The sequence below is a fragment of the Pipistrellus kuhlii genome, unplaced genomic scaffold (genome assembly GCF_014108245.1).
Source record: "Pipistrellus kuhlii isolate mPipKuh1 unplaced genomic scaffold, mPipKuh1.p scaffold_m20_p_10, whole genome shotgun sequence".
Classification (NCBI taxonomy): domain Eukaryota; kingdom Metazoa; phylum Chordata; class Mammalia; order Chiroptera; family Vespertilionidae; genus Pipistrellus; species Pipistrellus kuhlii.
The window spans coordinates 8,848,797-8,862,598 of NW_023425405.1; positions in this window are offsets into that span (position 1 = coordinate 8,848,797).

Below are 13,802 nucleotides of genomic sequence, written 5' to 3' on the forward strand. Positions count from 1 at the left end.
TTATATCTTGATACAAGTTTAAAAAGGTTTTTATGGTTAGTAAATTGGGAATAGAAGAAAAACCTATGAATAACATAAGGAAACTGACAGAGTAATTTTTTTTTTTTTTTCTTGAACATATAGCCAGGTGAAACTCTAGTGCATTTTATAAACTTGGGCATTAAAAAGAAAAGAATACAAATAGAAGTATATTACCTGTTTTTATTAAGCATTGTTTAACTATTCTAACATGATATATATCATATTTAAATACTGGAAAAGAGAAGGCAATATTATATTTAATGCAGTTGATTTGATTACTTATATAGAACACAAAGGACTTAAAAGGAAAACAATTAGATTTGAAAGAATTCATAAAGGTGGCTAGATAAAATGAATTGTTTTAAAAAGTCAACAGCTTTTCCATATGTTATCAACAAACAAATATAACAAAATGAAATAGAAAGAAAGTTCATTTACAATAACAGCCTAAGTAATATAATACTCAGGAATTAAATTCAGAATGATGTGCAAAAATGAAACCTTTATATAGGTCTCAAGGATGGGCAATTGTAGGAGACTGAATAAAAACAATTTTGTGTATGTGCATATCTGCATTTTTCTAGGTAAAGAATCTAAAATTTCCATCAGATTCTCAAATGGCTTTAAGAAATAAGGAAGTTTACATATCATTGCCCATAGAACAGCAGTATCTAGAATAGTGTAATAGAATACATGAATATGTGGAAGAATAGCTTGATAAACAAATAAATTGAAATAGACAAGTGGAAGCATATAGAAAACAAAAATTAAAAACTAGTATATTTATGTATTTTGTGTATGATAAAGGTGACATCTCCAATAATAGGAGACAATGGATTATTAAAGAAATATTTTTCAAGAAAATAGTTATTCAGAAAAATAATTTTTTACTTCTTCCCATATACCAAATTCATATTTATTGAAGATTTCCTATAAAAATTATTTCTAAAATATGTATTAGAAAAAAATATAGGTGACTTTTTATGTAATGTATGAGTCTTAAAAAGACTCAAACAAATCATTTTTATTATTTTTTAAAATAATATTTTAATTAATTTCAAAGAGAGATAGAAACCTCAATGATGAGAGAGAATCCTTAATTGGCTGCTTCCTGTACACCCCTACTGGGGATCAAGCTTGCAACTCAGTCATGTGCCCTGACCATGAATTGAACCATGACCTCCTGATTCATAGGTTGATGCTAAACCACTGAGCTACATCAGCAGGGCAGCAAACAAACCATTACTTGCAATTAATATAAGAACTTCACATAAAGTATTAAAGGTAAATAACAAATCAGGAAAAACATTGCAATATAGTTGACAAGTTTTAATGTCATTAATACATAATTTTCTAAAGGACCTAAAAGAGAAAGATCAAAAGAAAAAAGTGATCATAGGCCAAGAAAAAAAAAGCAATTTCTCAGAAGAAATACTAATAACCAGTAGACATATTATGTTCAAATATAATGTTCAAATATAATGTTCAAATATAATGTTCAAATTAACTGGTATTAAAGATATCAAAATTTAATATTAAACACCAGTGTTTAAACTGGAGATAGGAAATGGATCTTTTCATTTATATACTGATGTTGGGCTCTAAATTCCCATCATTTTTTTTTTTGAATGGCAGTTTGCCAATATCTATCAAAAGCCTTAAAAATGTGCATAAAATATGACCCATTAATCACTGTTTTCAGAATATATCATAGAGAAATGATTACTCAAATACTCACACATGTATATTTATTTAAGAATTGTTTTTGCAGCATTTTTTATAATGGTGGCAATTTAAAAAATATGAAGTAGCTTAAATGAGTTGTGGCTGAGGTGGCAGTCCTTTCCAAAAGTAGACATAACAATAGTTCCAGTCCCACATGCTCTTTCTTAACCTTATAACTCCCCCATTTACAATTTGCATCTGTTTTCCCTCCCCTCCACCACCCTGACCTAGGCAGGACTCTCTCACTGTGTAGAATATGACCAAAGTGAAGTTGGATGACTTTTAAAGGCAGTATGACTATCCACCTGGCTCTCTTTCTTTGGAGATTTTTCTCCCTTGAATCCCATGTTGTTGTTTGGAAGCCCAGCACACATGACAAGGTCACGTGTAGGTGTTCCAGAAGAAAGCCCAGCTAAGGTCGCTGGTGACCACCAGCATGTGCTTGTCAGGTAAGTGAATGAGATTTCAGATGATTCCAACCTTCCAGCCTTGCAGCCACTACAGCTGATTCTAAATAGAGCAGAGACCAGTTGTGGAGCTCTTCCAAGCTGCAGATTAATTAGCAAGATAAAAATTCTTTTCAGTAAGTATGTTTTGAAGTAGGTTGTTACATATACTTAGTCCTTGGAACAATGGTTCATCTAAAATTGGGATATTGTGAAGCCATTACAAATGCAAATATAGATGAATAAACAGATATCTTAAGACTTTAAAGACATTTACAAAGTGAAACTTAGAGAAGAGGGATCATAAGAGTATATATAATTACTAGAGGCCTGATGCATGAAGATTCGTGCAAGAATGGACCTTTCTTTCCCCGACTATTGGCATTGCCTTTGCTCCGGCCTGGAGCCGCCTTTTCACCTTCCTATGATGCCCAGAGGCCCTTGAGCGGCTGGGGTGGTGTGGAAGGCCCCACCCCTGGCTGCTTGGCATCTGTATATGCAAATTAACCTGCCATCTTTGTTAGTTAATTTGCATACTCATTCCTGATTGGCTGGTGGGTGTAATGAAGGTACAGTCAATTAGCATGTTACTTTTTTATTAGGTATATATATATATATTGTGTGTGTGTGTGTGTGTGTGCACAATAATGAATATAAATATCCCAAAGTCAACATAGGTAGAAAAAGAGGTTGATAAAGTCTTCACCAAAATTTCTAACTTTTCTTCAAGTAGATGTTGATCATTTGTTCAATAAGGATCAAATACATTTAGACTTAATTTAATCAACAAGTGAAAAACAAAATATAGAGAAACTTGGCTCAATAGCTGTTTATAAGAAAAAGACAGGTTTTTTTAGTTGATTACAAGTTCAAAATCAGCAACAGTGTGCTTCAACTGCCAAAATGTTAATGCAAACTTGGGTGGCAATTACACAATTTTAGTGTCCGAGGACCGAAGAAATCACACTTCATGATATCATGGATTAAGAAATTCAGCAACTAGATTTTTTCCAGAAGAAACTGACCCAGATAGTGGTGGGGCCTAAAGCAGTGTTCTCTGGGGACAGTAGAAACAACAGGGCATCCAGTTGTGTTAGAAAATAAAAAGTGCGCTTGCCGAGACCGGTTTGGCTCAGTGGATAGAGCGTTGGCCTGTGGACTGAAAGATCCCAGGTTCGATTCTGGTCAAGGGCATGTACCTTGGTTGCGGGCACATCCCAAGGAGGGGGTGTGCAAGAGGCAGCTGATCGATGATTCTCTCTCATCGATGTTTCTATCTCTCTATCCCTCTCTCTTCCTCTCTGTAAAAAAAATCAATAAAATATATTAAAAATAAATAAATAAAAAGCATGCCAGGTATGTGTAGAGAAGTAGCGTTGGACTACATGTAGATTATTTCAGAGAGCAAGGATTAAACACTACAACTTCAAAGAGACAGATTTGACTCAAATGAAGATGATACTCCCAATTAAACTGAATTATTAAAAAATCGAAGGGACAGTTAACAGATGTAGTACCAGGCCTAGGCTCTGGTGTTGAGGCTCACAGGTGTCAGTATATTTAGAGAGAAATTCTGAACTTTCAAGGAGGTCTAACTGGGTATCAATTAAGTCCCATCCCTCCCAAAATCTATGGACATTTCTGTCATAATATAAGAGTCCCAGCAATACAATGTCTAAGCAGTGTGTTCCCATTTACAAGTTATCCTTTAGCATGCTTTTTTTCTTTTTTTACATCTTGATTTTATGAATTTCAAAGCCTTGATAATTAGCACAGCAGACCTAAGTTTGTCAGTGATTGTCTCCAAATTAAGGATTCATATTTCTGAAGATGATGTGTCTTCTTTAAACTTCTTTATTAAAATCCTCTTAAAGCTGAGTATAGATCTGCCTCCTATGTACTTTTTTTTAAGTGAGTTTACTGACATATTGGAAAACTCTGGTTAGCTATGGATAGAAGATTTTATAAAGCTGTTTAACAAAAAAACCCAAAAACAAACAAAAAAACAACAACCAAGGTACATGCCTTTGACCAGAGTCATTTGGATACAGATTCCCCTCCTCCCCATTTTTTTTCTTCTACTTGCAATGATGAGGAGCTAACTTAAATGGAGCATTTGAAATAAATAATAATCATGTTCTCTACAGTTTTGTTATGATCCTTGAAATTTTCTATCATAAAATTATTACTCTGCCCTCTCACTTTCAGCTTTAGCAAGGACTGATAGATTTGATAAAACTTCACCCTACCTTTGCTAAAATATAGGCAAGAGTCTCTTCAAATCTTGATATTTGGTCCTTTGGTCTTGAAAACAGAAGGTGAGAGGGGTTATGAATAGTCCCAGGGATTATATGGTTCTATTCTCTTGACTTTCATCTAAATAATTTAAATAATTGGACCCAGCATGTGTCACTGAATCATAGGGAAATTTTATGTATCTAAAAATCAATAAATTTGGTTTATTAAACTCTACCTAAAGCAACCTTAAGCATTTCTTAACCTACTTCAATCAAAATCTTATATAATAGCAGAGAAACTCTGTGGATAATATTCAGGAGAAAATAGAAATATGAAATAGATATTTAAATATTGCATTTACTGGAAACAATGTCTCTTTAGAATATACCTAATAAAACAACGTAAGCATTTTTTGTGTGGACATTTTAAAGACAAATTTCCACTTAGAAGATAAATAAAAATAGAAACAAAATAAAAAAGCAGAGATATGTGAAAGCATGATATTTTAAAAATCTTTACTAGTCATTTGGAAAGCTTTCAAATTATGTTTAAATGATTTTCACTGACTACTTACCACTAGTTGAGACACATATAACTTTCAAACAAAATTATTCCTAAGAACACACCATATTTGGCTAACTTTTGCTTCACTAGTTGTGAAAATTTCTGAACTACTTGGCAAATTGGTGAAATGTCTTTTTTCTTACAGTAAATCCATATCATGGTATATTGAAAGGAGGATTTGCATTGACTCCCCTTTGTCCCCTTGAATGGGAGCCATTCAGTTGGATCAATTAATTCCCACCAGTGACCTCTGTTCATTTGGTGGGCATCCCCTGAATTCTATTATCTTTTATTGATCAAACACCAAAGAAAGCTTGATCTCATTGACAGCTATGAATATGATATATATAAAATCAGACAATACTGCCTCTAAAAGGAACAGCAACATTTTAGCTTAGTAATAGTGTCTAAGTATAAAGGACTAAAAGATGAACATGTAATAAAACATGATGATCCTTTCATTTTCCTGGGGAGTAAATATTTACCTGAATTATGAATTAATCATTGGATTTGAGAGAATCTCAAGTTTGGAAGTAAAACTATAGTCATTTGAAGTGCACATTGAGAAATCATGATCATGTTATCAGATCTTGCTACCCTTTGCTCCAAACCTAGTAATTTCACTCTATGTCAGATTGTAGTAATGGTGGAATTTATGGGTTTTAGGGTATGATGATCTGGGTCCTGACCCAGTGCTATCACTTACCAACTTTGTGACTTAGACAAGTTACTTAGCATTCTTAGGTTCTGGATTCCTTATCTTTAAAGTAGGGATGGTACTCCTACCTCACGATTTTGTGAAGATTAAATAGTCTAATGCAAGTAACATGCTCAGGGAAAAGCCTCAAGGAGGCTATAGTATAGGACTCAATGATTATAGCCAGTCTCACTTTGACAGTATTTTTTGCACACAAAAGAAAGAAATAACAATCCTTGCTCTTTGCCCTGATTTTGCTCTCCCCTGGTTTATGTGTGATTGAGCAGGAATTTTCTGTGTACTCCCTAGTTGCTATTGTTTACTTTTATATACTTCAGCATTCTTTTTAGGAGAATAATGTGCAGTCTTGAAGACTGACTACATAAAAGTGGCATCTGCCTTAAGAAATTGTTCTAATTTACAGGAGCCAGGCATCTGAAATTTGATAAGTGTGTCACTACAAGAAGAATTTTTTAAATTTAGTGACACAAAAGTTTTCCTTTTCTAGTAAAAGTATCTCAAAGAAATCAAAAGAGTGATTTGTCTCTCCTTGGAAAATAATTTATACATTATGATTTCTTTAGTTCTAAGATGACATAAATGTCATTTGGAACAAAAATAAGTGAAGAATTCAGGTTCAACCATAAACTTGTCAATAACATCAGTGGTTCCAAAACCTGGCAGCTCATCAAGATACTCTTGGAAACTCTAAAATAAAGGCTTCTGAAAAATCTTCTTCCATTTAGAGCTGACTAGTTGCATTAGAGATGGGGGTCTGGTTACTAAGTGGACTAGTGGAGATCTTGCATTCTAGGTAGGAGGGAATGGGAGTACCAGAAGAGGACTAAAGCTAAGAATATGTTAAGTTATGAGACCATGGGGCTGGCACATTCTTCGTGCTTCTCTGCTGCTCAGAATTTTATCCTGATTCTTTTGTAATTTCCTTAAAAATTTTGGCAAAGCTACAGACAAATTATTAATGGTCCAATCGTGGTTATTAATTTTGTAACTGCCATCAACATGTCCCCTGAAGGGTAAGAATCCCAGGGCTATGAGAGTGTTTTGCCCCAGAGGCAGCTTGATAAATCAAGAAGCATAGGACCAGGAATTGCATGCAGATATTTTCCATGTTTGACCAATATATTCAGTGTCCACACCTGATTTAAGCCTCTACTTTAAAGATGTCTACTTCATTCTGAAAACATGAATGGTTTGAAGGATTACTCCAACACAGAGATTCCATCTTAGACAACCTTTCAGATTGTCAGCTCTTTTGCATTTTGAAGTCCTGATATGGCTTTTAAAGGAGATATTTTAAAAATTCTAAGATCTGTATATGAAGTCAGAAGCAGTAGCATAGCCTTGGATTTGTGGTACTTGGAAAGAAGGTGTGCTTTCTTTAGATTTTCTCATTTCAGTAAATGCAGGGTGATCAGATCTTCCTGTGTGCCTGGTGATGTAGAGTGCAAAATGGTTATAATACTTGGCAGTAGCTATCACCAAAAGGTGGAGCCTGATTCCTCACCTCTTAAATCTAGAGCTGGCCTTGTGATCTTTCGAAAACATTGAAATGAGGACTTACACATATTACATGTAAATTAAGTCTCAAAAGGTCTTATAGCTTCACCTTTTGTTGCTTGTAGAACTCCGTTGCCACCATATATGTGAGCCAACCTGGTGGACGCCTCATCTATAGAATCAACCCAACTTCATAGAGTTAATTTAGGATTAATTAGTTAACATGCATGAGCTCCTTGAAAGGGCATCTAGCACATGGGAAGAGGTCTGTGGCACATTTGTTCCCTCATTTGATAACAGCAGACATATGCGTCTGGACTCAAAACAGAAACCAACTAGACATTTCAGCCATCACTGGCCCTCACTCTGCCTGTGAGCCCAGAGGAAATACTAGTAAGCTAAGAAGATTTCTAACAGACTCATAGAATCAAGAGCTAAATCAACGTCGCTTAAATACAATGGGTAGTATGCTATATAGGAAACGCCAAACCATCCACCTGGAACAGTCCTAGTTCAGACCTGTCATCATAGTGTAATTATTAGTAATGCCTCATTCCAGTCTCAAAACTACCCTTGTTTACCTGTAAGTTCTACTACCAATTCAAGTAACTAGTGCCACCATCTGATTATTTGCCAAGCAAATTTTCCATTTAACCCTGTAAATGAGGTAGTTGTTTTCTAATAAACCCCTTAAATGAATTCCTATGTCATTTAGAATAAAATTCCAACTGCTTTGATGATTTTATATCTTCTGGCCCAATTCCCACCTCTGCAGCTTTTACTCATACCGTTCTCCCTCTTACTCCACAGTCCAGGACACGGCCTCCTTTTTGTTCTGCAGACATGGGAAGGTTTTTGTTTGTATTTTTTAAACCTCTGGGACTTTGTTTTCCCTTCCACCTGTCAAGTCCTTCCTCTTGATCTTCACATCCTTTAAGGCTCAGCTCAGTGCCACAACCTCTGAGAAGCCTTCCTTGACTCCACTACTAAAAGGAGCTTCACCTGGGCTTACTCACCACACACTTCTCATTTCCATTATATAATTCATCACAAAATGTAATTAAAGATACGTGAGTTCACTTGATGCCCACCAGTAGTTTCTCCCACTAAAAAGTAAACCCTTTGGGAGCACGGCATCCTAAGGTCTTAGGAGAGTACCTGCAGAGAGGAGCTACGTCAATGTTTGGTGAATCAGTGCTGCGTGCTCAACCCTGGCCTTAGAATCGAGAGGCCTGGATCTGAGGGTTTTTTCTCTTCTATTTCTATGGTGTCTTATTTTGCCCAAGTTATTTATCCTTGTGGCACTTTTTTTGTTACCTTGAACATTTAGAAAATGGGATGTTAAATGTGATGAGGAATATAAGAGTGCAAGGTTGTCTGGGATGTGTTATTAAATAACAGCTATTGTTATTTGCCTTTTTCTGGCCAAATAGTGTGATCCTCTCACATAAAAAATATACTTAAAATCGTTTTAGAAAGATTAAGTGCTTTCATTAAGGTCCAAGGTCCTTGCTCGCCTGTAATTATCTCAAAGCGAAAAAAGCACTGCCAACCCCATCCCATCCTGTCTTGTATCCTGTGGGTTATTATTTTTTTTGTTGAGTGTGATTGAGCTGAAGGAAAAATAATAGTAGTGGTTCATCCTACTATGAATCTTGTCTTCTGTAATTTATTTCATGTCTTTCATCTTATAGCTTTTTTTTAAAGCTCATTTTGAAACAGACATGTTGATTAGTTCTCCTTATAGGTGCTTTTCATGACAACTGAAACAATATCTTAGAGTGATATCTCATCGTACCGCCACAATATAGCTTTGAAAATGATGAGATTTGCTCCTAATTTGATGTCAAATGATTACAAAACTGGAATTATGGGTATCAAAAAGCCAGAGCTATTTTCAAAGAAATACCTCTGAATATCAGCACATGTAGATAGAATACAAGGCAAATATTCTATTAATAAATAAAGTGACTAATGTATAGTTATGTAACACAATGAAGCATATTTCAGAAGGTCCCTTTATTTTTTTAAAAACATATTTTATTGATTTTGTACAGAGAGGAAGGGAGAGAGACAGAGAGCTAGAAACATTGATGAGGATCATCGATAGCTGCCTCCTGCACACCCCTCACTGGGGATATGCCCGCAACCAAGGCACATGCCCTTGACCAGAATTGAACCCAGAACCTTTCAGTCCCCAAGCCGACGCTCTATCCATTGAGCTAAACCAGTTTTGGCCAGAAGGTCCCTTTAAAATGAATTGATATGGCCCTACCCTGTTTGGCTCAGTGGATAGAGGGTGAGCGTGGGGACTGAAGGGTTCTGGGTTCAATTCCAGTCAAGGGCACATGCCTGGGTTGTGGGCTTGATCCCCAGTGGGGGGCATGTAGGAGGCAGCCAATCAATGATTCTCTCTCATCATTAATGCTTCTCTCTGTCCCTTTCTCTTCCTCTCTGAAATTAGTAAAAATACATTTAAAAATAAATAAATAAAATGAATTGATATATAAAACAATTAAATAAAAGGAAACAAGTTCCATGCTAAATATATTTTTCCTCAAAGGCATATTGGTAGCACATGCAAAATCCATACTTTTTTTACATTTACAAAGTACCCTGAAAGCTCTCTGTTAAGCACTTGCCCGGGACTGACAATGGCAAACCTGTGAAATTGACAGCTTGGGTCTTGGCTTTTCTCTCTTCGTTTGGCACCCCTCGCCAAGTGGAGCATAAATAACTCACATTCAGGATAGGTAGTACTTTTCCTCTTTTTTCTTCTTCTCAATCTGACAGTGTTTCATATATACATAGTGAACCCTTCAAACAGTACAAAGGTGTTCCTAGTAAAATCTCATTTCTCTTTTCACTATAGATCCTTATTTCTCTATGCCCTCCAGAATCAACCACTGCTGAGTTTCTCTTCTATGTCTGTTCTACGCATACACATACATATTTGTGTACATGTAGATGATGTTTACCTTAAGTATGGAGGAGACTCTTCTCCCCCAGTGGTTCTCTCTTTTAGACAACTTTTTTTTTTTTGTTGTTGTTGTTTTTTTTGTTAATCCTCACTCAAGAATTTTTTTTTTTTTTTTCTGCCAAAACCGGTTTGGCTCAGTGGTAGAGCGTCGGTCTGCGGACTGAAAGGTCCCGGGTTCGATTCTGGTCAAGGGCATGTACCTTGGTTGCGGGCACATCCCTGGTAGGGGGTGTGCAAGAGGCAGCTGGTCGATGTTTCTCTCTCATCGACATTTCTAGCTCTCTATCTCTCTCCCTTCCTCTCTGTAAAAAATCAATAAAATATATATTTAAAAAAAAAGAATTTTTTTTCATTGATTTTTTAGAGAGAGTAAAAGAGAGAGGGAGAGACAGAAACATTGATGTGAGAGAGACACATCGATTGGTTGCATCCTGTGTGTACCCCAACCAGGGCCAGGAAGCAAGCCTGAAACCAAGGTATGTGCCCTTGACCAGAATCAAACCTGGGACCCTTCAGTCTGCAGGCCAGCACTCTATCCACTGAGCCAAGCCTGTGAGGGCTGGACAACTTTCTTAACCTCTGTTTCTCTCAGATGCCTCCACTATATAATTAACCCAACTTCATAGAGTTCATTTGGGATTAATTGGTTATTATGCATGAATCCCCTGTGCACAAAGGAAGCACTCTGTGTTAGCTATTATTGTATTCATGTTTTTGCCCAAGATCTTGCATCACTGTGACTGACATAATTATATTTCAATAGGTGTATTTAAATTTTGAATCCAAGTGATTTCAACTCAAGATAAAAGTCTTATGGTGCAGACTTTAAAGAGCTGCACACAGACAAATTCTTACCACTTTCTAAGGAATATTGAATAATCTTCTAAGCACGACCTTAGAATATAAAGTTTGTTTACTACAGAGGAAATTTTCTTTTCTTAGATACCTTTACTCTAATGCAAAATGCCAGGAGAAAATAAAGCAATACGAGTGGGGCTTTTTTCTTTCTTTTTTAAAATATTTTTTATTGATTTCAGAGAGGAAGAGGGAGAGAAAGAGAGAAAAATAACACATCAACGATGAGAAAGAATAGTTGATCAGCTGCCTCTGCATGCCCCCTCGCTGGGGATCAAGCCCGAAACCGCAACCCAGGCATGTGCCCTTGATGGGAATGGAACCAGGGACCCTTCTGTCCCCAAGCTGATGATCCATCCACTGAGCCAAACCAGATAGGGCAGGGCTTTTTTCTATTTCTTTGTTTTTACTCATCTGCTCATTTACTTGTTTAAAATGTATTTACTGTGCCTTTGCTCTATATTGACACAAACCTAGGTGAATAAGAGGCAGATAAAATAATCACAGTCTCGTCTCTGTTATCACAGAGTTTACAGGACAGTGGGGAAGAAATTAATTACTGAAATAATTACATACAGGGTGTTATTACAAAAGTAGAAAAGCAAGGCATGTTTGTTTGTGTGTGTAACCTAGTCTGGTGTAAGGTGTGAGGGAGGTCCTTTCAGTGGAAGTTTGAAGGAATACGATTTTGATCGCAGAGTTTTATTTCCAGCCAAATTGTCATTCAATTCTGAAGGCAACTGAGAGTTATTTTCTGTTATTGAAAGACTTATAAAATATACCACTCATATATTTTCCTAAAGCACATTTTTGGATGATATACTCCAATAGAATCTTTTTCTCATTCTCCTTTTCTTGACAAAACCCTTATTCTTCCTGTCTGTGCAGAAATCTACAGACTCAATTTGAATGCTTACCCAAGTTATTGTGTACTTTATTTGTTTTTTTACTTCATAGGGTTTGTGTTTGTTTATGCTGCTGTGCTTTTAATTTTAGTGTGACTATGCTTTTAATTTTAGTGTTTATTATTAATAATAATATAAAATTTATATGTAACAATAGTATACATTAAAATTTTAGGCTTATGATGTATCTGTGAAAATAAAACAATGATTTCAGTTCTCTTACCATAATATATTTGATTTTTCACATATTTTGATACTACTAAAGTGAGATTTTTTTATTAGACAATATACAACAGAGTGTGTGTACATCTATATCATTTTTTACCTGTGCAAGCATGTCTGAAAATATGTTATATGTTGGGCTGTTGTGTCAAAGATTTCAGCATTTTTATAGTTATTGCCAAATTTTTGTTCATAAGAATTGTACCAATATAAATTTCAATTACCAATACAGGGTGTCCCAAAACAAAGTTGGAGGAATCACAATACCAGATATCAAGTTATACTACAAAGCCATTATAATCAAAACAGCCTGGTACTGGCACAAGAACAAGCACACAAGTCAATGGAACAGAACAGAGAATCCAGAAATTGACCCAAGCCATTATGCTCAATTAATATTTGATAAAGGAGGCAAGAGCATACAATGAAGTAAAATAGTCTTTTCAGTAAATATTGTTGGGAAAATTGGACTGGTACATGCAAAACAATGAAATTAGACAACCAACTTACACAATATACAATAATAAATTCAAGATAAAAGACTTAAATGTAAGTCATGAAACCATACAAATTTTACAAGACATCATTGCCAGCAAAATCTCAGACATTTTTTGTAGTAACATGCTTACTGTTACATCTCCTAGAGCAAAGAAAATTAAAGAGAAAATAATCAAATGGGACTACATCAAAATAAAAAACTTCTGCACAGCAAAAGAAACCATCAACAAAATGAAAAGAGAGCCCCCCACTGTATGGGAGAACAGATTTGCCAATTATATATTTGACAAGGGTTAGTTTTAAAAATATATAGGAAACACATGCAACTTAACAAAAGTGAGACAAGCCAATTAAAAAGTGCATGAAGACCTAACTAGACACTTCTCTAAAGTGGACATTCAGAAGGATAAGAGGCCTATGGGGAAAAAAATGCTCAAAGTCACTAATCATTGGAGAGATGCAAATTAAAATAACAATGACATGTCACTTCACACCTGTCAGAATGGCTATCATCAACAAATCAACAAATGACAAGTGTTGGCAAGGTTGTAGAGAAAAGGGAACCCTAGTACACTGCTGATGGGAACGCAGACTGGTGCAGCCCTTTTGAAAGACAGTATGGAGTTTCCTCAAAAAATTAAAAATAGGACTCCAAGTTTTCCCATCATAATAAAACAGAAACACCAAACAGGAAGAATATATGCACCCCTATGTTCATAGCAGTACAATTTACACTAGGTAAGAATGAGTGGAAAAACAAACAAACAAACAAACAAACAAAAAAACCCCACAACACCACCTATGGTACATTTACACTTTTATTTGGCTGTAAAAAAAGAAGGATTGCTTACCCTTTGCAGCAGCATGAATGGTATTATGCTACGCAAAAGAAGCCAGTCAGAGAAAATAAGTAACGCCTGATCTCACTCACATGTGGAATCTAATGAACAAAATAAACTGATGAACAAAATAGAACCAGAGACATAGAAGCATGGAATAGGCTAATGAATTTCAGAGGGAAGGTAGGGATGGGAGGATGAACGGGGAGGGATTAACTGGAGAACTTACATGCATATATACATAACCCCTGGGCACAGACTATTAGAATGGTGAAGGCATGAGAAGAGCAGGTA